This window comes from Chinchilla lanigera, unplaced genomic scaffold (genome assembly GCF_000276665.1).
Source record: "Chinchilla lanigera isolate Chin_1 unplaced genomic scaffold, ChiLan1.0 scaffold00100, whole genome shotgun sequence".
Classification (NCBI taxonomy): Eukaryota; Metazoa; Chordata; class Mammalia; order Rodentia; family Chinchillidae; genus Chinchilla; species Chinchilla lanigera.
This window is the reverse complement of record NW_004955501.1, coordinates 6,257,554-6,284,619: the sequence shown is the minus strand read 5'-3', so window position 1 is coordinate 6,284,619 and position 27,066 is coordinate 6,257,554. Positions and strand designations below refer to the sequence as shown.

The 27,066-nt window shown below is 41.4% G+C and overlaps 1 non-coding gene across 1 annotated transcript; it reads right to left on the bottom strand.

The window, feature by feature from the left end:
• Positions 1–2,539: 2,539 nt before the first annotated feature.
• On the bottom strand, positions 2,540–2,611 carry Trnac-gca. Its single transcript has one exon. It is a non-coding gene; the product is annotated as a tRNA-Cys (tRNA).
• Positions 2,612–27,066: the final 24,455 nt, after the last annotated feature.

The window sequence follows — 27,066 nt, the reverse complement described above, 5'->3', positions numbered from 1 at the left end:
ACACAGTGAAAGGCTTCACATAAACATGTATTCTCTTCTGCCTTTTAAATTTTTATTTATCTTTTATTAGTATACATTTGCAGTACATAATGTTTATATTGCTTATGGAGATAGATTTTTATTCAAATTTTCTGACCTACGTCACACCTCACAAATACCTTTTGTTTCTCAGATTATTCTACAATTTAAGTTCATCCCTTACCACTTCCTGCTTTTCCCAGGGTATACCAATGTATTTACTTCCAGCACTTAAAATTCAGTGCTCTAGCATCAGCCTAATTTTCCAACTTTTAAAATCTACCACCAACTGCCCCTATGTAGATCTCAGGGCACATCAATGAATGTTTGAGCATTAGAAGCTGCCACCAAGTATGGGACAAGACGGAAATCTATACGGGGTGTTAATAAATGGACTTTGGAGTTCCCATCCATTCTGAGATGATAGGCAAACATGGACATGCGCGTGCACTGTGTACTGTGCATGATTAGATTTCAGTGGATGCCATGCAGGTCAACTGTCTCATTCTACAGCTGACACAACAAAATCCTGGATGCTTCTCATTCCAAAATTCATCTTTGATTTCTGTTCCCTGGAGTTCCAATCTGAAAAGCCTGAATATCCTGTACATCTCTATGAGTGAGCAAAGAGGTTAAAGAAATCTCTATCCCTATAACAAATCTACCCTGACAAGGCCTGAGCTGTGGCTCTGGCTCATACGCTCTCTGAGGGCCCCAGATACCCACCCACCCTCTCCACTCTGCTGCCCAAAAGGGACCTCAGATTGCAAGCCCAGAATGCCCAAACCCAAGTTGTCACTTACTTGCCCTAACTTACATCTTCCCCAGTTTTACTTTGCTGTAAAAATAATACTCTAGTGCAAATGGACTGGGCATTTGCAATATTCCCAGAATGGCACTTTTAAGTTTTCCCCACAAACTCTCATCATCTTCACAAAAATCTTATAAAATAAGCATCCGTTAGTATAAAGATTTTGCCGGAAGGAAGCAGAGGCACAGAGGGGTGCACATATCCAGCCCAAGGTCACAGAGCAACCAGGCGGTGGAACTGCAACTCCAGACAAGGCTCTGGATGAATGCACGGCCTCCTTCTTAGCCATCTGAGGGGGCCTCCCTATTCTGGTTGGTGACTACATTTAGTCGTCCAAGCAAAGCACTTAAGGCGGCTCTGAGGTCTTCCCACCTCTCTTCCCCAGCTCCCGTCAGGCACAGGCTGCTATTGACTTTACCTTTGATGTTGCAGAAGTCCATCCCACCGCTGCATAGGCAGTGCCACCATTTCCACCCACACAGTCCCCCTCCGCTGCTCCCAGAGCAGCCTGCTTGAAAACTAAGTCTGCCTGATCATACCCTGTAAATACCCTCACGACAAATTCTAAATCTCTTGGTGCAACATCCCTGCCTGCCTCTTCAGCTGCAAACCTTACCTGCTCAAGTCACGTTTTGTGTTCTCACTGCCTCCAGCCTCCATCTGGGCCACATCATTAGCCTGGAACTGTAACCATCCTTCCCCACTACCTCCACCTGCATCCACCTCCATCCATGAGGCGCTAGCATCTCTGCAGCCCTGCTTGGCCATCAGCTCTACTGGAAACCCTCCTTCACCTCCACACCCCTAGGCAGGAGCGATCACCCTACTCTGCTCTGTCTGTGTGTGCTGGCATATCTCAGCACACTCTTATTTTACCTCTACATCCCACCTGAGAGCAGATTGATGGCCAGGGCTGTGTCCTACTCACTGCTGGTCTCATCCCTTGCATCATTCGAGTACATGGGGTTTCTCAGTGTGCGTTATTCAAACCAACCTGAAGACACAGCATCGTCAGCAACATGGGTAGGAGTTAGACCAAGACCAGGGCCCAGCCTCTGGCCCTATGCCTTGGTCCTAAATGAAGGAACCCAATGTAGGACTGGTGGCTCAACTGTAGTAAGCGAATGAGGTTTGGAAAGTATTAGCAGTTTCTCCAACTTTAGAGAGAAAAATGCATGCATTTCCCTAAACTTCAAGCTATTTCATGTTTATTCTCAGCAATGTCCCATGGGTAAAGATTTTATTCCTTGATTTTTGTCCAGGGTACAGGGAAGTATGTGCACTGACACTGAATTTCTGGGATTTTCTTGCAACAAGAAAGTTCTAAAACTAGATGGACATTGGGAATATCACGTAGTAGGATTTTATCACAAACTTTTAAGATTATGGGTAACGCACTGAAGTTACGGAGAGCATTTGTTCTGAGTTCAAATTCTGAGTTCAAACACCTTCAGTAGTGTTTTTACCTGGAGGAAGTTACTGAGCTTCTTTGAATCCCAGTCTTCTGATACAAAGTGGAAAACCTGATAATATGCCTTACGAAGTTTTAGTGATAAATGGAAGAGGTAATGAAGGTAAAGAGCCTAGACTGGTGTTTGCCAGTTACTAAGAATGTGGGGGACATCAGCTATTTAGATAACCATGAGGCACAGAAGATAGTATCTAAAGTTAAGGTCAATCCATGTTCTTCTAGAAAAAATAAGAATGCACAGGGGGCACCTGGATTTGAACCAGGGACCTCTTGATCTGCAGTCAAATGCTCTACCCCTGAGCTACACCCCCAGTGAAATAAGCTTGTTTTCATAGCGTATCTGTCTCTCTGCATTCTGGTTTTAAAAGCCTCCAGTGACTCAGGGGAGCTATAATTAGAGATGATGTTGCCTAGAGGGAGTCTGGGCATTACAAGTTTTAGAAGAGATTTATAATGAAAACGACAGGATTCTAAGAACTAAGTTCTCAGAGCTAAGAAATCCTTCTTAGATTTGCCAGTCCCCAAACCCTCAGTCTTGTTCACCGTATTTCACATAAAGTGAACCTCAGTTTCAGGTAAAAATTATCAGGTTCTCCATAAGTGGCACCATCAATATAATGTGGGTGATGGATTCCTGTCCTGTCTTTCCTTACCCAGAGCTTGGGACAACTACAATCCTCATTCCTCTTCGTGATCTCACAGAACTGAGGTCAGAGTTGGCACTTGCTAGACTGTTTGGTGCATCAGGTTGACTCTGGATGAAAAATATGTTTAAATTACAATCTGTGTAAGGTAGCTTTTCCAAACCATAACTCTAAGATGATTTTAATCAGACAAAAACAGGCGGTCAGATGCACACACCTGTAATCCTCGCACTCTGGGAGGCTGACACAGGAAGATGACAAGTTTGAGCCCAAACTCAGGAATTTGTGACCTAGCAAGACCTTGTCTCAAAATTTTAAAAGTAAATAAGTGAAAATGGCTAGGGTGTAGCTCACTGTGAAGGCTCTGGGTTCAGTCCCCCGGATACCTTCTCCCACTGCCCAAAAAACAGATGGGCATTAAATTACACCCTGATGTAAAATCATTTGCTCGAAACAGGGAGTATAGTCAGCTCCAAAAGGTCATGTAATAAAGAGAAACAAGGCCCAGACAAGTCCCAGACTTTTCATTAGCTAAGTAAATTGCTTCTCCCTGACCCAGAACCAAAGATGCCTTTCCAACTTCCAAATGCAATCACAATGACAGCAACCCATACTTCTTGACCTTGTAAACATCTCTTTTTTACCCTAACAAACTGTGCAAGTGATTCTTTTGGAAATCTTGCATGTTTGGTCCTACTGGGAAATCTCTCTTCTGCCAATTTTGCAGACCACATAGCTTATTACAAGCTTCCCAAAAGATCCTGTTTGGGGTCACCCTTGTGTCAGGGTTAGGGTTCGTTGGAAGCAGAGGACAGGGCAGAGCCTACATGGAATTCTTCAACTCCCCTATCTCAGGCTGCAAATGAGAGCTGAGAGAAGAATCACCATGCGTGCATGGTCCATTGTCCTTTTCTCACCATGGTCATTGGTGGGAGTTGAGATTTTAGCAGTAACAGGTACACCATGTGCTTGCCACTGAAAAATCCCAGCACTGGGGGAGATTTAGAGATCATGTATTCCAACCACTTCTTTTGCACACTAAGGAAAAAGGTCCAGAGAAGCTGAACAACCTTGCTTAATGTCACAGGCCTAACAGTGACAACATCTGGACTGCGGCCCACTCTGCATAAGGGTCCTTACCAGCCAGGCCCTCTGGAAGCCCCCACTGTCCAGAATGATGACGGCACTGGAGAAACGTCTGTAGGATAAATATCGGGCTGCTGTTGTATAGAGGGTCATCAGCAGTCCTGGTTCTCTGCAGACTTCTCTAGTTTCAGGAGTGAATGTTATGTGTCCTCAGTTACATTCTGAGGGGAAATCTCTCAGAACTAGGCCAGGCGCCAAGAATGTAGCTCAGGGGTAGAGAACTGGCTTCGTATGTGTGAGGCCCTTGGTTTCACATCCTGCACTGCCAAAGAAAATAAACTAGGTGAGTTTTCACTCTGGATATTACCTGATTCACTCTAGACATTAGCTGATTTTTTCTCATCCATGGTATTTCTCAGCTCTAATTACTCACTTTTCACTGTCATAATTTTTATCATTCCTATAGAATTCCTATCCTAGTATCAACTTAATATTTGCCTCAAAATCAACTCACAGTTTTTTCACTAGCCTCCTCCTAAGCAAAAATATCCTCGAAATCATATCATTTGTATTTCTTTATATTGCACATCAAAATAAGTACATAACCATTGAAATATGTTAAAATTAAATTTAACTCCTACTACACTTATAACATGCTGGACAAGCTTCTAAACACTTTTTAATTACTGAATCATTTAATCCTCAAAGCAATCTAATGAAAGAGGAACTGTTGTCATTGTCACTTTAGAAGTGGTGCAAATGAGACACAGTGAAGGTAAATAACTTGTCCCAGGTCACACAGTTAGTAAGTGTGTGCATGCGTCCCCAGAGTCACCGCAGACACTTTCTGTGGTAGCCGCAGGGTGACGGCAATCATTAGATTCCAGCTGGACTGTGCCACAGGGAGTCCGCATGTTTGGTTAAACATTATTCTGAGTGTAACTGTGGGACATTCTGCATCTTCCTGAATGAGACTGACATTTGATCAAGAGACTGAATAAAGTAGATTGTCCTCCCTACATGACCCTTATCCAATCAATTTAGGATTCAAGTAAAACAAAATGGGGGACTTACTTAAAGCAGACTTGGTTGTGTTGAGCTGGGAAGTCAGTCTTCTCTGAAAACCTCAGGTCTTCTTGGATCTGGACCTGCCAGCTGTCAGACTAAAGCACACCGTCAGCTGTCCCTGGTCTCTCACTTACTAACTGGAGGTACTCAGACCTCTCGGCTTCTGTAAGAGAGAACTTCTCATAGTAAATTTCTTCCTATATGTATATGCACATGAGTGTATGTATAAATATTCATTCTCTCATATATATATGAGAAAGAGAGAGACAGAATATTTTATTGGTTCTGTTTCAGTAGAGAACTCTAACTAGTACACACAGCATACTCCAGAAAGAATAGTCAGGTCTACACTAACCTTGAGGATTACATCTATATTCAAAATTTTTATAATTTATGGAGCCCAGAACACCAATTTCCGCAAGAGGGAAGTTGAACTGACCTGGTTTCATGTTTCTAACACTGTGCTATCATGATGTCACATACGTGAAGGTGCTCTCTGTGCCAAAACAGAAGCAAAAGTAAGGGTTAGTGAAGGTTTTAAGTATAAGGAATGGTAACCCAGCAATCTATTTTGAGTCTCAAACTCTAGCACTCACAGATTTTCATCAGAGCTACAGAAGAGAACTGGCATGGTGATACATGCCCATAGATCCAGCACTCTGGAAATTTGAGGCAGGGCAATCACAAGTTTGAATCCAACCTGGGCAATTTAACAACTTAGTAAGAACCTGTATCAGAATAAAGAAGGGCTGGGAATGTAGCTCAGTGCAAAGACTCTGGGTTCAGTCCCCACTAGTGCCGGAAACAGGGATCAGGGGATGATAGCACAAAATATCTTGAAGAGACTTAGGAAGATTGTAGCAATTATTCAAAATATGCTCATAGAGTTTTGGCAACTGAATCCTCTTGATATTTCTAGTTCTTATAGGACATTTTCATCGTGAGAACTAGAGTTTAATTTTTTTTTTTTAGAATTTAATTTTTTAAAGACTTCTGAGAAGTAAAGGAAATAATCAGGATAAAAAGTTGTCCTTCAGAATCTGTTCCCCAAACATACATCTGACACAGGCATTAATAGCCAATAGAGATAAGGAACTCACACAACTGAATAGCAAAAAATAAATAAATAAAACCAACCAAAGAAAAGTCTCAATTTAATTAAAAAGTGGACAAAGGCCCTAAATACATATCTTTCCACAGATGACATACAAAGGGGCCATCGGGTACCTGAAAAGGGCTCGCCATCACTAATGACAAGGGAACGCAAATCAAAACCACAGCAAACTGCCCCTTCACATGTATTAGGAAATTTATCAGAACTAGACAAGAAAAACCGTTACATCTATTAACCTAGTTTTACAAAGCTACTTTATAAATGCCATTTGATACTAGTTATTCTTATGAACAGGATCTTTCCACGACGAGTTTTAATTTTGATGGACTTAAATTTTGGGTCTTTTAAAAGGGTTTTGATTTCTGGGATCTAAGAAACCTTTGGCTGCAGACATATCACAAAGATATGCACCTATATTTTCTACCAAAAAAAAAGCTTTGTACTTTTTAGCTATTACATTTCAGTCCATGACCCAATTCAAATTCACTTTGGTGAGGTGGTGGGGTCATGGTTCATTTTTCACAATATGCATATTCAACTGCTTTATTCTGGCTCCACTTGCTGAAAAGAGTTTTCTTCCCTGTTGGACTGCTTTGTCACCTTTGTTAAAAATCAAGTGATCAGAAAAATATAAATCGGGTTTTAGGTCCTCTTTCCTATTCCACCAATTTGATTACTAGATACTATTTTCTACAGTGTCTTTTATTGATTTATTTAAGCCTTAATAAAATATAGAAATTAAATGAAAGACAAAAAATAAAAAATATCAGCAAGGATGCAGGAAAAAAGGAAGTGCACCATTGGTAGGAATGTAAATTAGAACAGCCATTATGGAAAAGATTGTAGATGTTCCTCAAAAATTAACAGTAGGATTACTGTATGATCCAGCAATCCCACATCTGAGTATATAACCAAAGGAAATTAAATCAATACCTTAAAGAGATACATACATCACCATGTTTATTATAACGTTATTCATTGTAGCCAGGCATGGAAACAAACTAAGTGTCTATAATACAGGAATAGATAAAGTATTAATACATACCACTGTGCATACACACAATGAAATATTATTTGGCCATAAAAAATGAAGAAATCCCCCCAGGCATGATAGCACACACCTATAATCCTAGCACTCAAAAGGCTGAGGCAGGAGGATCACTACAATTTTGAGGCCAGCCTAGGTCACATAATGAGTTCAAGACCACCATAGAGTTTGTCAAAAAAAAACAAACAAAAAATAAGGAAATCCTGACACTTGTGACAGCGTGGATGATCTCTGAAAGCATTATGTTAAGTGAAATAAGCCAGACAGAAAAACAGCAATACTGAATTATGTCAGTTATATGTAGAATCTAAAAGTCATATTCATAGAAGACAACAGGAATTCCCTAAAGCCTGAAGGAGTATAGAAATAGTCAAAGTATAAAGGTAGCCAAAGTGTACCACCTTTAGTCATAAAATAAACAAGTTAGCAGGACACAGGGACACATGTCTAATTCAGCACCCTGGGCAGCTGAGGCTGGAGGATTACAAGTTCTAGCCCAGTCTGGGCAATTCAGTGACTTAACGAGACCCTGTTTCAAAATTTTATAAAGTGAGGACAGAGGATGTCGCTCAATCCACATGCCCTGGGCTCAGAACCCAGTTCCTCCCAAAAAGGACGAATTCTATGGATCTGGTCTAAAATACAGCGTGTTAATGAGGCTGTACTATATACTTAAAGTTTGCTTTAAAAAAAAAAAAGGAGACCGTAATGTTCTCACAACACACATACATGAAAGCGGACACTATGTAAAATGACAAATGTGTTAACTAAAATAATTTTGCAAATCATTTCAAGTATATATGTATACCAAATCATCACACTATATGCCTTAAATATATACAACTTTAATTGTCAATTAAAAATGTAGAAAAAATATTTTAAGCAATTAAAATCATTTTCTTTTTATGTTAATCTTCTCAATTGAATTTCAGTCCCTAATCCATTTTTTTCACCTATAAAATGGGGTTTTTGGAATTAGAAAATCTCCTGAGTCCTTTGTAATATCAATATTGACAAGCAATGACTCAAACATTCAAAATTTACCTGTCTGTGGAGATCAAGTCAGAAAAAACAATTACGGTAAAATAATGTCGGACAAGAAAAAAGTGACTGAATTGTGAGGGCAGTTTCAGGTACAGTCCAGCATAAAAAAAGAGAAGGAATTCGGAGGAGTGTTGATTTTCATTTCTGTAGCACTGGGGCTCAAACCCAGGACCTCACACATCGAGGCAGGCTCTCTGACACTGAGTTACACACCAGCTCAAGAATGTGTTTCTACCATGGCACAAGATTTGTTATCAACCTGCCTACCTTAGTTTTTCCCCCATATTATTCTGCACAAAACATTTTTCCTTATATGAGTTTTTGTTTGTTTTGTGGTGCTGGGCTTTGAACTTGGGGCCTCAGGCATGCCAGACATGTAATCTACCACTGAGCTATACCCTCTGCCCATTTCACCTTATAAATATCCATGTTACATGAAAAGATGCTCAACATCAGTAATTATTAAGAAGACAAAACCACAGTGAGATTTTAACTCACAACTATGGCCACTATCAAAAGAATGAAAAATAACAAGTGTTGCTGGCATGCAGAGAGATGGGAAGCTTTGTGTATCACTGGTGGGAATGTAAAATTCTGTTGGTAGTAAAACAGTACGGAGGTACCTCAAAAAATTAAAGCTAGAAACTAGAGCAATTAAAAGCTGAATATAGAACTATGGGTGCTTGCTTTGGCAGCACATTTACAAAGAGAACTATGGTTATCATAGAACTATCCAGTAATCCCACCACTCAGTGTACATCCAAAAGATTTCACATAAGAATTTTACAGTTGGGTGTGGTTGGTGCATGCCTGTAATCCCAGGACACAGGAGGCTGAGACTGAGGCAGGAGGATGACTGTAGTTCAAGGCCAGCCTGGACCACAAAATGAATTCAAGGCCAGTCTAAAAAATGAATAGTGATATCCTATTTCAAAAAGACCAAAAAAAAAAAAAAAAAAAAAAAAAAAAAAGAATCCTAAAGAATTCCCTAAGAATCCTAAAGAGATGTTTGCACAGAAATTCTTGTTGCAATAACAAAGTGGTGGAAACAAATGAAATGTCCATTAACAGATGCCTGAAGATATATGGTTCACACATACAAGGAAATATTCTGCACCTTAAAAAAGGAGACGTGTTCCATGCTACAAGATGGTTAAATTTCATAATATATATTTTGCATAATAAGTGTATTAAATCATTCTCCCTTATTCTGCAAATATTCTTCTCCCTTATATTCAGCTTGCTAGTTGGTTGTTTTTCAGAGATTCTTAAGAAAGCTTAGGGAAAAAAAGGAAAGACAGCTTAGAGCTTCTGACCTTCATAGGCAAAGAACAAAACTAGAATTAATGATTGCTCAAGACTCTTCAACTTCAAGCATTCTGTTCTAAATATACTTTCTAAGTAACAGTACAACATTAAAAAATACTTCATCTTTAAAGCTGCTGTAAATAAATATTATCAGAAGAAAACACTTAGATTTTTGTATATTTCCAAAGACATATAAAACATAGACACAGCTGAATAAAAGCGTATTCTATAATGTCTCTCAGAGAAAATTTAATATTGAACTATTATCACTAAATCACCTAATTTCAGCGTATGCAGTGTGCTTGAAATATATAGTGAATTATTAAATTTTTAAAAATTTGTTACAGCAGAATACACCTTGCTGTGAATCCCCTCCCTTTGAACACACTTATCCTACTGTTCTTACCACTTTCTGAAGCAGTTCTAGAGTGCTGTTCTGTAAGCGTCTTACAAGATGTAGTAAAAACTACAGAGAAGCCGTTGCGGAGTAAGGCAGGCCCATAAAAACATTATGGTGCATTCTCATCCCCCTTATTCACCAGATCTGGCACTGTGTGACTTCTGGCTTTCCCCACAGTCAAGACATCAAGGCCGGCATGGCAGTGCAACTCAAGATACTCATGAGAAAAGACTTCCAGCAGTGCTTCAGAAAGCAGCAAGAACGATGGAATAAGTGTGTTTGAAGAAGAGGGAGTATTTGGAAGAGTGAATAGCAATGTGTTTTTTACTGTAATACATTTTTAAATTTGAGCATTTGTTGATCACATATTTGTATAGTCTGGGGTTCTTTATTTTATTTTGGTAGTTTTTTTATGTACATTGCTTCAGTCTTACTCGGATATAAACTATAAAAAAATAGTTAAAGTATTCTTGCTCTGAGGGGGAACTACTCAATTGAAAACTCAGGATGTTTTCTTGCTGCAGATTTCCATTTAGTGAAATGGGGCACCAAGGCCTTTTTCCCAGGAAGCAGCTCTATTCATGCTGGTACTGACCCAGCAGATTGGTATCCAAAGGCTGAGGGCAGAACATGACACAGTTGCACCCTTTTCTCCAATTTCTGTGCCTTTGTCTCCCTCACATGGGCATACACTGACCTCCTACAGTCTGGTTGTATGATTTATGTTGCCGAGTTACATCAGAACTGTACATGTGTACACAGAGGCCGATATCGTTACATTGCAGAAAGTTTCCACCTAGACACATCAGGAGGGGCCCTACCTATTCCCCCTTTGATGCTCAGACCCCATCCTATTTTGGGTCAAAGAGTGTCATCCTGAGGTTTGTATTTCCATAACATCATCGTGTGTGTGGCCGTTTTCTTTTGACCGTCATCTCAGTGAGGCTGGAGAGGGAACATATAACCAGGGAAGGCAGGTGAGACAGGTTCAAACAAATTCCCCAAATCAGGAGTGTAATACTGATGAGGGTTTTGAATCCCCCAAAATTGAAAACCATCCCCTAGACAGTTCCCTAGGGTCCCAGTCTTTCCAGGTCTGAGTTGGAATGTGAGCAATAGTCCTCATTTGATCTGTAATCTCCTCTATAACCTTTTCCTCATAATCTATTTGGAGGCAGCAGTTGCTTAGGTTAAATTTTCCACAAACTCCTCCCTGGGAAGACAGCAGATGATCTAAGGCCAAGTGACTCTGATAGCTAGCAGTGCACATTTTGGTCTGTTGTTTGGCTAACAAGTTAAGAGCTTTGGCAGTTTCAGTAGTTATAATTTCCACAACTGCTTGCAGTCTAATTACATAGTTTTGCATATAAGTAGCCCCAGGACCCATCCTCTACCCAGCTGGCAGGACCATGACAATGCATTATGCAGGGGGCTATTTGTTGTCTTTCCAGTTGCCAATTTGCTAAGCATATCATTTTCTATGGGCCTTCTGTCCCCATTCACTTGGACCCCCAGATGTTCTGTCCTGGCAAATGGGGTAGATTGTCCCTAATACACAAGACACTTACCAGTTTGGGGCAAGTACAGCATATATGGTACTCTCACATATCCAGTTCAGTCAGTCTGGGGTCCATCAATTGATTCTGTGTAGACATCTTCCCAGGCCCCCCTTCGATGAGAAAAATTGGACAAGGGGTGAGGGTTTCATTCCAAGTAGTCAGGGACCCCGACCATTGAGTCTTCCAGGACATTGAGTTATAGGTAGGACTTTTGACTAAGACACATTAGGCTTCCTCCTTGTTGAACCATCCTCCCCACTGGGCAAGACAGTGTCTTTGCTATTAAGGTTTTGAGAAGCCAAATCCCTGTGGTGGAGCTGGGGTACCCTGTTTCAGTATAAAGTTCACAGGGATCTAATTCTCTAGCTGCCCATGGCTATTGATCAGCCCATGTTTGGTCCCCTTTATACATAGCAAGAAGAGGCCTTCAGGGTCTGAGCTAAGTCTCCGCTAGAGTTAAAAACAAGCCTTTGGTTGTGGTCAGGATTGGGGGGGGATACAATTTCCTTATAAAATGACTGAAAAACCTGATAAAATGTGGCCATTTGGATGTTAGCAACCCTCTTGCAATTAGTACAGTCCTTGGCTCAATGCCATATCACTCATGTAATTCATTCATATGATTCATCCCAATTTGAAGGCCATTTTCCCACTTTGGGTTACAGGTTCCCAATTCACAGATAAGAGTGGCAGCCCCTTTTGGAAGAGTGCTGCCTTATCTGTACCCTTCCATGTGGCCCAAGACACAGCTCCAATATGGGCAATAAGCCCAGCAGTCACCCTAACAGGCAGATTGAGGCCAGGCCTATTCATACATATACTTATCACTGAGCCTATTTCTCATTTCCATGGTAATTCTCCACATTTTAGGACCATCCAGGGATTTTTACTAATGACAGCACACTCATTAAAACATACCAATACTGGTGGGGGGATTTGTAACCTGGGTTCTGTTAATGATCCTTCACTTTGGGAGTGTCAGATTTTGAACCATTCCTCAGTCAGGGAGTACTCTGGATTGAAACAGGTGTACTGATTTTCATGTTGGCAGATGGAATAGGTTGTCTTATTATGTGTGCAGGTCTCTTGGTTCCCCCCAAAGCATAAGAAGTGGGTGTGGTGAAGTCCAAGTAACTCCCTGACCTGACACAGTTAGGCCAAGACATGGGTCACATGATGGGGAAATCAGGCTCACCAATAGGGCCCTTGAGTAAAAGTAGCCAATACCAGCAAAACCTCCCACCCACACAAAGAAGGTGAAGGCCAGCTGGCACCTCTCCCCACATTTCCAGTTGACAAGGGCTATTGCAAAAAGCAAGGCTAGAGAGCCAAATCTAATTGAGACTAAGGGGTGGCAGTACCTTGCAGGTAGTCAGTCACAAAAAGAATGTAGTCCATCTGTGTCAGCAGTCAGCAGCAGCCTCAGGCTTCTGCCATGGGCAGACTAGTCAGCCTCTAGAGGGACTGGAACAGGGCTGTCCTCTTTCAATGGTATTCCTGAGGCCGTGGTCTGCTCCTTCCAGGTCATCAGCTTGCATGGCACTGATGAGTCAGGGACACACTCCACTGTAGTGAATCCCAGGACAATCTCACCCACCTTTGCTGCAGTGGGGGTGGGATCCTAACAACTGAAGTGAAGTGAAGATCCTAACTGAAGTTGTTAGGATCACAGTTCATGGGCCTCTCCAGAGAGGATTCAGGGGTTGGACAGTCCATTTTTTTACCCTCACAGCACCCCCTGGCTTGAAAGAGTGAGCATCTGTTATCAAACTCACGGGGAATTGTTCCCTACCCCATTGGTGTAGGGTGGCTAAGTCTGAGCCTAACACCTGCATCTATTGTCTCAGAATGGAGTTCCTATACTCCTTTAAATACACTCTTTTGCCTTCAATAAGAGGAAGGGGCCACTCATAGAGAATTTCAAAAGAGGAAAACCTAAAGATTTGCCAGGTTGCTAAGGGGGTTTGGGGACACCAGGAACTGAATGTCCTTGGCAGGAGGTGTTTCCAGAGCCCAAACTGCAGCTATTTCTGTAACTGTAACAACTGCAACCCTGGTACACGAGGTGGAGGAGGGCAACCTAGGGTGAAATAAAGTTTAAAATGGAAGCACTCCTGTTCATATGCTTTGATAGAAAAGACAAGGCCACAGTTTCTCACAATACCCCCTCTCATATCTTTGTACTCTTTTTCTTCAAACTCTCCAAGCAGAACTTCATTCTCTCTGTTGTGTTCCTTCATCTGGAGCATGTCAACTGTATAAGATGGAGCATGTGGTTTGGTAAGGGAAGTCTCTAGGCGAGAATAAATAAACCTTAAAGCACATATGACCAAAGCATAAGCACTAGAATGGAAAGGACAATTTAACAGGCTCTTAGACCTGTCTCCCAGTCTGGCTGGAAACTGCCAGCAAGGATTAGCAATTGGAGGCCCCTGTTTATGTCTAGTTTATACTTCTATAATTTTATACCTTTGATTATACTTTTCTGCTAGGTGTTCAAGACCAAGTTAAAGTGTGGCTAGTATTAATCAAAATTAACCTCTTTTTTATGCCAAATATCAAGGTCCAGCTAAGGCTTTCCAGGGGTTATTTGTGAGACCATGTGTAGTATGCCTTAGCTCCTCTGTGAGTGTTACCTACCAGGATGGGTCACAGTCTTGTTTGACCATATAGCTTCCTATGGCAGCATAGAAGATATTTGTCTTTAGTGACCCTTTTTTTTTAGTACATTGTACTTTGGTTGATTTCTGTTCTTTGGGGTCTAACAATCTTCTTGCTCAGGAGATTGGTTGACTTACTAAAGTTGTAGGATCTTGTAGGATAATTCTCCTACTGTCCTAGGTCTTTGTTGAGCTTGAAGGGCCAGGGTCAAAACATTAGCTGTCCTCTTAGTTCAATTACATTTTTACATTGGTCCCTGAACTTCAGTTGTTAAACACCCAGGAGATCAGTTAAACCAATATTGCTGTGAGAAGAGTAGGTTTAATCTTATGATCTTATTTAGATGGTAAGCACGTTGAAATATATAGTATGACCCTGACCCGGGAACTGTTGTTCCTTATCAACTATGGTTGTCTTAGAAGTTGAATTCCTGCTGATTATTAACAGATAACAGCTATAAAGTTTTATAGAGATAACTTGAGGTTGAGAACAACATAACATATTATCACCACAATCATGAAAACATCATTATATTAGAACCATTGCGTTTCTGTTATTATATCTGAAAAACATCTAAATTTTTATCTTAGTATAAAATGACTCTTTAGTCAATTATCTTTATCTAATTATAAGGTATTAAATGCATACAGAAACTTTTACCTAATTTGCTATCTTTTGATCATTTGTTCATTATCAGTCATATTTTAGTACAGTGTGCTCATGTGTTTTATAGATTTTACATGTTATTAAAGTTATTAATGCCTAATCTCTAATCATTATAGTGACATTGTTACAACTGTGTAGGCACATGAAATGATCATAACACAAGTATATAATGATCACATAAACCTGAAAAAGTCCACCATCATGAACAACTGTAGTTTGGGGGTTATCAGTATGATAAAATGTCTCAAGTCCTGTATCTTAAAAAGACCTACACACCTGGAGAAAGCATAAAGTTATTTAATATTCCATGAGTGTTATGGTTTGTGTCTGCATGTCTCCCAAAGCCTCACATAGTCATGGGGGGTGCTTTTCAGAGGTGGCTGAATTTAGAGTTTGTGATTGATTCATTGTCTAGTGTTGGGGTTATGAGCATGAGACAGGGTGGGAAGCCTATACACAATATAAAGGACAGGAACAGCCTTCTTTCATACTCCTCCCTTTTTGCTCTTGTTGTTTTTGCTGTCTTCTGCTGTCATGAACTGTTGCCCCTCTGCCATGTGCCACCCTGCCTTGGAGCCAGCTGATTATGAACTGAAACCTCCACAAACTGTGAGCTAAATAAACCTTTCCTTCCTTCATTTTGGGTGTCAGGTATTTTTCTCAGCAACAAAAGAAAAGTAACTAAGGCAATGAAATTAACAATAATTAGAATCATGGCTATATGGAAGTCTTTGCATATATTTACTTAGTTTTATACCTTAAAGTTTTACCTTAAATTTAGAATTTTTTAACAGGTTTATACAGAATTCTTGTCAATTCTGTATTGACAGGAATTAAAAGATATCTTTAGAACCTTTATAAATTAGGAAACAGTATTAAGGACTGCATATAGATTTATTCCCCAGTACAAGTGTATCTCATTTGTACAAGAACAAAATGCTTATTTAATTAAAGCCAATAGATATAAATTTAACCAAGGATATCCTAATCAGAAAACCTTATTGCTTTAGACACAGAGCTTAACCTTTTACTTATAACCAGCTAAATTATGCCATAGTTATTTAATAACTATGTGTGACAACATAAGACCCTAGGAACTCTGGACCAGCCAACCATCAGTGGAGGAAATGGACAAATTTTGCTCTAGGCAACTGTTCTTTCACCTACAGAGAGCAGTTTTGTCTAATGGTTCCCTAAATTCACAGGTCGTCTCTTAATTACCTTAGCAATTATTTTTGATGACTCATCATAACAGTTAACATTTTAAACTATTTTGTATATTATCTTTGACCAAGGAAAAATTAATAAGTTATTGCACACAGACAATAAGCACTGCATTTATGAAATTAATTTTGGACCTTATCTTTGTTATCTAGATTATCTACCAATCTGGATGGAAACATGTCACCAATCTTTAAAATATCTTTATACTGATCAACTGATTTAAATTGGCCTGCTGTTAAGCTATGTGAATCACAAGCATTTGAGCTAATATCATGAGTGTCTGCTTATCTATAAGGTTACCTAAATAGAACATATAAATTAAGATTCATATATAGAAACACACACAGTTTAAATCATACATAACATTTATGTTCTCAGACTCTAAGACTTCTATTTGAAAGTCCCATGTGACTTTGAAGTCTCTTGACCCTCATTCTATAATCTTTTTACTGGACTTAGCTATTTCTAAAACTCTGATAACTGGTTTTCATGTGGGAGACCAAAAGAGCCAGATAAAAATAAAAGGAAAAATAAAATTTCTTCAGATACCCCAAACCAACAAACAAAAAAGACAGACACACAATTACTTTTAGAACAGAGTGCACTCTTAAAGATATTGGCCAAGTTGAGATAGAACTACAATAATCTGTTGAAAGTTCATTATAAATTGACTAGTCAGAACTTTTCAATTCTTGTACACATTTCTTGCAATAAACTAACACAGGTAGGAACGTGGGAGAGAAAAACCTCTTACTATATACTTATAAACAGAAAGAGTTCGGGGTGGGGGAAAAGAGATTGATGTTTGTTTTTTTATTTTCTAATTTACCTTTAGAGAAAAAGACAACTTCAATTTAGCAATAGGTCACGTATCTCCTTTCCCTCCCTGGTGGTGGGAGGCACGAACTCTCCTTCTCTCCAGCTCCCTACCTTTCTGGTAACCCACAGAAGAGAAGTTGAAAGTGTCTCAGTAGTCACCTTTTTATATTTAGCCCAGCTTCTGATTTAAATTTATTTTTCTATAATCTTGGTTATACTTTTCTTCTTTCTCCTTGGTCTCAGATTGTTACATTTTTAAATTTGGCTGTCAACAGACTTTCAAGAAACCTTGAATTAGTTTTCTTATTTTAACACCCACAAAAAGCAGAGAAAAGAGCAAGTTAACTCTGTAATTGTAGTTTAAGAATTCACAATCCATAAGAAATGTTTTAAGCATATAATTAAATTAAAAAATACTAACAAATTGAAAGCCAAATGAACATGTATCAATTAGCCAAGGCTTGTGACAATGGGCTCTTACTGCGACTCTGGGTTGACTCTCACATCACAGCACGTACATTTATGAATGACTCTGTTTTTATTGGAGCATGGGGACTTGTGCCTTTCTAACTCTCCTGAGCTGAGGAAAAGACTTCTACATGAAAGGAGTGTGGGAGAAGTGATGCTGATTTCTAGGTTAGGTCAAAGAGGGACACACAGCTTCCCCCTGCTTCTCTTGAGATTCTTGTTCTTGGACCCCAGCCGCTGTGTGGTCCTGAGGTATCCTGAATTCCTGGGGCTGTATGTTTCTGTATCACCAGTCTCTTTGTAGGTATTCAGGCCAGTGGTCTTCACTAAGGCCCAACAGGATATACGAGTGGACAAACCTTCAGATCAATCTCACCCTTTCTGTCAAATCATTCTCACCGGTCAGCCTTTCCAGCTGAGACCCACACAATGTGGGACAGAGACAAACCATCCACATCACACCCTTTCCAGGTTTCTAACACAGAGAATTATGAGCATAACATACAGCTGTTTGCATTGCTAATTTAGAGGTGATTAGAGGTGATTCATGACGCAGCAGTACAGAACTGATTATCTACTTCCCTGTCACCAGTGTACCTGTTGGTCCACCTGTGCCTTAAGCAAGACTGGAGATCCCAAGCACCTAGAGTTCTTCCGCTCCTTTTCTGTCTTGCAGACAACACTACCACCGCCATTATGTTAAGAGCCAGACCCCGCCACTCCCCCACAAACACGCCATGACAAATTGCACCGTCTATTGCTAAATCCCAAAATAGTGCAAACGCAAGGATGAGTAACAAGCCCAGCATTAGGTTGTAAACAAGGAAAAGGAAACTATCCACTAATACTTGACATTTACAAAGGCTATCTAGTGAGCTGAGCCTGAGACTTCTGAATATTATTTGTCCTGACACCTCTATCTAGGCAGTTGCATTATGTCCTCAGCTTCCTATTGGTCTAGGACAGGGATGACAAGCGCAACGGATGACAAGCTTCCTGAGAATGTCCAGCTTCATTTGTCAGAACTCCAAGCCAAATACCTTTGCTTCAGACTCCTCTCTAGGCAAGCCAGAATTCCCCATGGGAAGGGTAGCAGCAAGACCTTCCCACCCATCCAGACTCCCTGGTCATCACCTACCACTCACCCTACACATTTGTGTTGGTTTGGGGTTTTGCGAAGGAGACAATATAATACAGGACACATATTTTATAAGATTATTTATAATAGTCACCCAAAGAATCATATACAAGAGAGTGCAGGAAATCTGTCCACACCCTAAAGACCAAAGAATCAGCTGAGGGCCTGGATCCCACAATAATTCTGCATGAGTTCAGCTGAAGACCTAGAGCCCATAACAACATCTTATGCAGGCCTGTTTTACAGATCTGTGCTCAGAAGGCCCAAAGGTCAGTGGTGGAAGCTAGAAAGACTGTGCCAGTGGGATGAAGGATCTGTGTTAGCAGGCTGAAGGATCTTCACTGGAGCCAGGAAGTGATGCTCAGAAGAACCAGAGCTCTCCTGAAACGTACCACAGCCATCCTCAGCAACAGTGAGGTCCAGAGCTCCTCTGATGATCAAGATGGCTGAGTTCCCATCAAGAAAGCCAACACAGCAAGCTTCTCCTGGCGACTGGCAGAGCACCATCTTCCCCTCTGAAGCCAGGAAGCAATGCTCAAAATGAGGACCAGAGCTCCTCCAAAGTGAACCAAAGCCATTCTCAGTACCAACAAGGTCCTGATCTTCTTGGAGGATGAAAATAGCCAAGTTCATCAGGAAAGCCAGCAGGATAAGCTCCTCCAAGAAAACCAACAGCTCCTTAAAGATTCTACCAGCTCCCAACAGCCTTTTTTCTTCTTCTCCAGTTGTGCCTCTTATGCTGTGGGCAACAATCCCCAGGTGGGCCTCCCACACCCAGCACCACCCTTAGTCAGTTCAGCTGGGTGTTACAAGTTGACCACTGGGTGTCAATCCACCACAACATTCAGTCCCTTCTGGACCTGAAATCTCAAGGCTTCAAGAAGTGACACATTCTTCTTCTCCTCAGATGTCATCTGGCACACAGCCCTTGTACCTCTGTTCTATGCCTTGTACTACCAGCCAGTGTCAACAGTTCTCTTGCTGAACAGCCGTGTACTACGATAGTCCTCAGAATAATGACAGTAATGCCTACTGGAGGATGAAGGGGTGGGAGGGCTGCTTGCCAGCTGATAAGGGATAGGACTTTTTGCTGAGTGCCAGTATCTGAGCTCTTCAGTGTAATAATCTCAGGATCCAGTGATATGCCATTTGTGGAGGGCACTGCGGCAACCTGGGTAATAGGTGGAGAGATCAAGCAGAAAAAAATGGAAATTAACAGATGGCAGATCCTGCAGCCAAGGTTTGACTCTTCAGTTTGACATGGCTGGCATACGGATTTTTAATGGAGCTTGGAGAAAGACCAAGTTCTTTTATTATCAAACAAGGCTTGGCCTCTAGGAAGTCCTGCATTTTCATTTGCTTCATGTTCACTAATGTTTCTTTCCTCTTCTCTCTCTCTCTCTCTCTTGCTCTCGCTCTCACTCTCGCTCTCGCTCTCGCTCTCTAGCTCTTTTTTCAGACAGGCTCTTGATATGATGTGCAGGCTGGCCTTGAACTCACTTTTGTAGCCCACACTGTGTTCAAACTCAGAGTGACCCTCCTGCCTCAGCCTCCTTTTGCTGGGATCACAGGAGTGTGCCACCACACCCGGTCACTCATGTTTCTTTACTTTCCAGGAACCTCAGGAAGATGTTAGGGGGAGGGGAGAGGCATATCAAAAATTTACATCCTAGATCTAAATTTTGAAATCTCAAAATATTTTCAGTTATAAAAAGATGTCCCAGTTTCAGAACTGAGTTCTATAAATAATTTTCAGAAGTCAGGGGATTTGCAGGGATTTAATTTGTTTGACAAAATTTTCATTGGCTTCTTCCATATTCCCCAGTGCCACACTCTATGGTTTTCAATCTCTAAAATTCTAAATTAATGCAGACATCTGCTTCTAGCAAATATAGTCAAAGTTGCCCTGCCACCATCAATTTGCATCATAAACCAAAAGAAGAAATAAAAAAAGAACAACTCTGAGAAGCTTCCAGGAGGCAGGCCCTTTCCCAACTCCCTCCCTCCTCCAGCTGCCCGTCCTGTCCCCACACCATGCCCCAACCCACCATCATCCCACAGCCGGCAGTGAACATAATAGGAGGCACACGACACAGTTCATCATTGTGTAAGCATCCCACTGTCAGCACGTTGTTGTCAACATGGAAAATAAATATGACAACTTCATTCAAGGAGTCTGTACCAGCTACACCACTCAGCCACAATCAGCTTGTAACGAGGAGCTTCCCTTGCATTCTGGGCAGGCTGGCTCCTGGCTGTTGATCTGAGGTTCATTCCATCTCACTACCTTGGCTCAGTCTGGGCCAGTGTCATCCACTGGAAGGTAAAACCTGAACTACAAATGCAAGCCACCTGTGTCGTCTGAAATATTCTAGTAGCCACATTCAAAACAAGAAACAGGTTAAATGAATTGTAACTGTATTTTTTAACCTAGTGCATCCAAAATCATTTCAGCATGTAACCATTATGAATGAGATAGTTTACTTTCTCTTTCTCACCAAGGCTTCAAACTGAGTGCTTTTCCATGGTTCAGGCTAATACCGTTTCAAGTGTTCACAACAGTGTGTGGCTGAGACTGCATGGCAGGCTGCACAGCTGCACACAGGAAGCCCACCCTTCTTTTTATGGCTATGCTTCTTTCTAAAAGAAAATACATTTCCTGGATTAGGCAACTAAACTGGGAATCTCTGTTCTCTAAAAGAAGCTTGCTGGATAAAACACAAGACAGTTCAATTTGAACTTTAGATAAATAAGAATTTTTTAGTGTAACCACATCTCAATGTTACATGGCACATCATGATACTATAAAAATTATTCATTGTTTACCTGAAAGTCAAGTTTAACTGGACTTTCTGTATTTTCATTTGGTGAATCAACAACTCTCCCTACATGCAATCCAGTGGAGTTAAGTATTCAGCTGAAGGAGACTATGTAGGTGGTAAGTGAACGCAGCCTGCTCCTGTCAGCACCACAAGCAAGAGAATTGAGGGAGTCATCAGCCAGCAGAAAGGGCAGGGCCAAGGCAGGTTCAACGTTGGCCTCACAGAGCCAGCCAGGAGCTGGTAATCCCCTGGAAGGAAGAATGTGATGGAGAGGCAGGGAGGAGATACGGCAGTTGCTCCAGGCAGCAGGGGATAGTGCAGAAATCAGAAGCACCCTGCAGGGAGAGCCAGGGTGCAGGGTGGGACCACCGTCACTAACGGTGAGTAATTCAGGCACCAGAAACTGAGTCTGCCTCTCCATCCCATTTTTATCTTCCCTATCCACGAACTTTACACACATCTGTGCATCTTGTAAATAGTTACCTTTTGCAAGACCTTCATCTTCATAGTGCATCTGCAGCTTTACAATTTGCTGTGGGTAAAGATAAAAATATCTTTTGATTGTTTTGTGACACTACAATCTTATGCAGAGGTTGAAGAGAGAGAAGTACTGATTTTGCTCAACTTACTGAACGGCTCTTCCTTCTTACACTCCAAGTGAGGGGCAGGTGTACCTCCCCCAAATTCCTAAAGCTCTAAAAATTTCCAAAACAGTAACTTAGTTAGCTCTAAGAGTCAGAGGGATCACTGAACTTTGGAAGATTTCTTTTTTCAAGTGGCTGAGGTTCTGGGTAAGGTCCAGCATTTCTGGTTCCATAGGTCCATTTTGACACTTTTGCTCTACCCTGTATTTTGTGATTCCTCAAAGTAGAAGCCCAGAAAGCAGGAACTGTATCAACAGTGGCCCGAGAGGCCTGGCGGCCTCTGTTGCTGTTGATCATGCAGTTAAGCGATGTGGGGATTTCAAATCGTGAGTCAGATGGTTTATTTGTTAACTCTGGAGGTGGGAAGCAGTGACTCAAAGGTGACGCTTTGTGAACAGATACTGTACTAGACTCATCACTCTCTGGCCCCCTCCACCCTCCATCCATTGCACCTCCTCCTAAGCAGCCCTGAACTCCCAAAGTCTGTCCTCCGCCTCAGCCTCCAGCTCTGGCTCCTGGGTCGCAAGAGATCACCTTCCCTGGCCACACACAAGACTGCTGACAGCCATCCAATCACAGCTGTCTACAGGACACCTTCTGCATTTTCTTCCGGGCTGCCTCACAGCTAGTTAGGAGACTGTATGGAAGCAATGTCCTCAGTTCCTCAGACTGACCAGGGGGTTACTTTCCTGTCCAGAAAAAAGGGAGCTCAGCTATCTCTGTCCCAAGCAAGTGAGGAAGATGGAACTCTACATCAGGGCAGTAGCAATGACATTTGGTGAAATTCTCAGCACCCACCAAAAGCATTCCCACTTACTAACCTCTCCTGGGTTGCAGCTCCATCTCCAAGCTCTTGCCACCAGCCTCCCTCCCCAGCAGGCTCCTGGACCCATTCCCATTCTCCTTTGTTTTGTTTTGTTCCACACTGAGGATTGACCCCAGGGACTTTATTCCAAGCTATATCCAAAGCCTGTTTTTGTTTTCTATTTTGAAATAGGGTCTTGCTAAATTGCTAAATGACCCAGGCTCAGCTTGAACAATCCTCCTGCCTCAGCCTCCCAGAGTGCCAGGATTACAGACATAACACCACCGTACCCAGCCCATTCCTCATTATAACTCCTTTCAAGGCTTTCTGTTTCCCCAGAAATCCTTTGCCTGTGCCATGCACCCAACAGGGATTAAACACTGTTCATTTAAAGACCTTAAAACACAATTCAGTGGAACTATAAGGGCTGCCCAAGGTCAAACTTAAGTCCCAGAGGGTCCTAGGCTCTCTTCTAAGAGACTGCTTTTCAAGAAGCCCAGATGCCTCTTGCTCTCTTTTCCCTCTAAGTGTACACTAGCCTCTCATGCCCTTCTCTTCCCAGAGAAGCCCTTTTTCATGAAGATCCCTTGACTCAGAGCCTTCATTTTGGTCACAAAGGAAGTTTAGGTCAGGTCGGTGATGGGGACCTGAGACAATACTGTGCTGTCTCGTCATCCTGTGTGGGAAACATTCCTCCGGGGAGCTTAAAAGGGTCTCTGAGACTGACAGAGAGACAGCATGCTGTCTACAACAAAGATATTGATGTTCACTCCGTCTCTACACAGAATGTCACCAAGAAGCATGGCTAGACAAGCCCTATCCCTGTGTCCAATTTATAGAACTAAATAAATTATTACTAATAAATGTACAGTGCTAATTAGATAAATCTGAACAAGCAAGCAATTCTTTGCCTCTTTATTCGTAATGAGATCACCTCATTTCCATATGCAATGACTCATTTCTGGAATCCATTTGACTTAGATGCAAGTTCTCTGGAAATCAAAACTAATATCATTTTGTATGTTTCCTCCTTCTCCTCCTCCTCCTCCTCCTTTTGAGAAAAGGTCTCATTATATAGTTCAGGCTGGACTTCCACTAACTATATAGCCCAGACTGGTCTTGAATTAGAGATGATCCTCTTGCCTCAGTCTCCGGGTGCAGGGAAGAGGGAAATGTGCCACCACACCCAGGACACTTTTTTGTTCTAAAAGGGAGGTAACCAGGAAGTCTTCCTGTGACCTCACTTCTTTTCTCCATTTTATTGTTCTGACAAACTAGTATTTTTAGAACTATGGTAAGTAAAGCTACTAGTACAAACAATACTTGGGATGCTTGTGTACTTATGAACTCATCTTGAAAATACCAGAGCATTCAAATCCTTCTGGTATTGGGTTATCACTTTATCAGACAGCTTTCAATTTCTGAGAGTTAGGTTCTGGTTTTTGTTTGGCTTGATCCCATTTGAATCCTCTCTTCTAGCTGCTGTGTCCAGACAGCAGCAGTTTGCCTTGGCCAGTAAAAGGCTTTGTGTTCAGTGTGCTCCTAAACAGCTGCTGGTCTTTAAATACTTGTTAAATGGTGTCAGGGAAGCCATGGATTGAATGGATCTCCTCTGTACAACTCCTCTTGAAGTTTGCATTTTATTTAGGATGATCTGAGACCATGATTCTCAAATCTTTTTGAATTTAGGAGCATAGTAAAATCTCCAGATGTCTGCCTGCCCTGTCTCTGCTTATCGCTTTCAGAAACCAAACATTTGGTATTGCTTTCAACTAGATACAAATAAGGTGAAATGTTTTTTAAATGATGTTTGAGGATTGTTTAAATGATGTTTGAGGATTAATTGTTTAACAATTAATACTGAGGGAGATTAATGTTAATGTGTCTATTGGTATAATAAATTTTTTTAAAAATATAATTTTTCTGGTCTAAAAACCAAAAGTTAGACTCTTTGGCAATATTAAATGTACTGGAGAGCTACCTAAGAGAGCCTGCCCCTTGAGCCTCCAGAGTCATCAGACACGGATGTGTCCAGCCACCCCGAGAGAGCCTCTGCTACAGCAAGGCATGGTGGGGCAGATGATTCTATAGACTGAGGTCTCATGCAAGTAAAATAGACCTCTGGGATTTCAGTCAGATATAAAGAGTTTTCCTCATTTAAGCAATTGTAAGGCAATTAGAAATGAACCTGGCTGATTGGATGGCTGGAGTTACACAACAAAATAACTTAGAAAAACCAGAGCTCTAAATGAGGCAATTCTGGATACCCAGGTTAAGGTGCCAGCTCCCCTACCCATATAGCCATAGGCAAGCTAGTTGAGCTAAGACTCAGCATCCTTATCTAAAGTGAAGACAATAGTACTTATCTCCCAATTTGTTATAAATATTAAATAAATGTATGTAAAAACACAAACATAAATTATTAGTATACTCAATTTTCATCTTTCTTCATTCATTCTAATGGGATTTAGAATGGAGGACAGGAAGTCACATTATTAATTTTATTGACAGGTAATAGAACATTTCATGTACCAAGAAGACTGGTAAGTAGTGGGCACTGCCCACCTGGGGCTTCCCTAGGGTGTCAGTTACCACTTGGGAGTCTTTGAAAGTATCAGGTCATTCCCCACTGCTGGTCTGCTCAGAGTGAGCCTTCAAGCCTGAGACATAAGGCCACTCTGGGCCTCTTTCTTGAGGGACTGATCAACAGATCACTGGAGAGAGCAAGGGGAGGGTGGAGGGGACCAGTAAGCGGTTCACCTGCCAGATGCAAAGAGAAGATGAGAAAGCTCAGGGCTCCTGGGAGCGAAGAAAGGCCATCAGGACAGACAGGGAAAGAGGACACGCGTGTCTTGGCATGTCACTGCTCAGGGCATCCCACACGCATCCCTCTGGAGCAATGAGAAGCCAAAATATTTCAGTCATTAGTGAAATAAACACCGGGCTGGGGATTTAGCTCAGCGGCAAAAGCGCCTGCCTGACAAGCGCAAGGTCGTGAGTTCGGTTCCCAGTACCAGAGAAAAACCAAAAAAAAAAAAAAAGATTCTAGTGAAATAAACAAAACCAAGTGTACGGGACATGATTGATAAATGTGGTGAATGTTTGCTGTTTTTTTTCAATTACAGTAAAAGACACACTGCCATTAATCCCCTCAGAATATCCCCTCGCTTAAAACCCATTCCTCTTTCCACTTTCAGAAGCAGTTCTGGAAGTCCTCTTTCGTGTCTTTAGTTGTGCTGTCCTGGCTGACTTGATGTGCTGAATTGCTTCCAAATGTTTACCTTTCATGGTCATTCTGACAGCAAGGAAAATCCAGAAGTTGCCTGGTCAAGTGAATAGGGTGAATGAGGACACGCTGTGATGTTTCATAAGTCTGCCTTTCCATTGGGTGGGGCCCGGCAGCCTCGTCAATTGTAGTTTTGATCATACATGGTAAAGATACTCACAAAAGGAGACTTCTAGAACTGCTTCAAGAAAAATAGGGTAAGTGTGTTTGAAGCAAGAGGGAGTATACTGAGAGAGATTAATGTTAATTTGTCTACTGGTAAAATAAATTTTTTAAAAAATATAAACATTCATCTTATTTTAATCACACCTTGTAAAAGTTGTGAGCTAAAATTTTTTTATTTAATACTAAAATAAGAGCATCAGTGAAGATATTTGTTGTCCTCAAAGACAGCGAAGAGCAGGGGCTGAGCAGAGGACACTGCACTCCGCCGAGACGAGGCCAGAGCCAGGACCAGCGTGTCCTGGAGTGAGGAGCTGGTGAGCAGCACGGCGTGGGCAGGGGAGAAGATGTGACAGACTCAGATCCAGACTTTGTCACTTCCACATTGTGAGATTTGGGGCAGATGATGAAATTCTCCAAATCTTGACCTCATCACTGGCAAAAACTAGAACAATGATTAATAATGCTATTGAGGCCCGAATGATTGCTCCTGCTCCCCCAAAATAAAATTCTTATGTTGGAATCCTGCCCTCAGTTCCTCAGAATGAAATTTTTTTAAAGGAGATTGCTGGGATGGTCCCTAATCTCACTGAATTCATGTCTTCATAAGGCAAAAACATGAGCCAGCATCCTTGTGGTACACATCTGAAACCCCAGCACTTAGGAGGCAGAAGCAGGAGGATCACATGCCCAAGACCAGATTGGGCTATCTAGTGAGTGTGGCTACATAAGGACTTCAAGAAGACGCTGTCTTCTCGAGAAAGAGAGAGAGACAGAGAGAGAAGAAAGAGAAGAAAGAA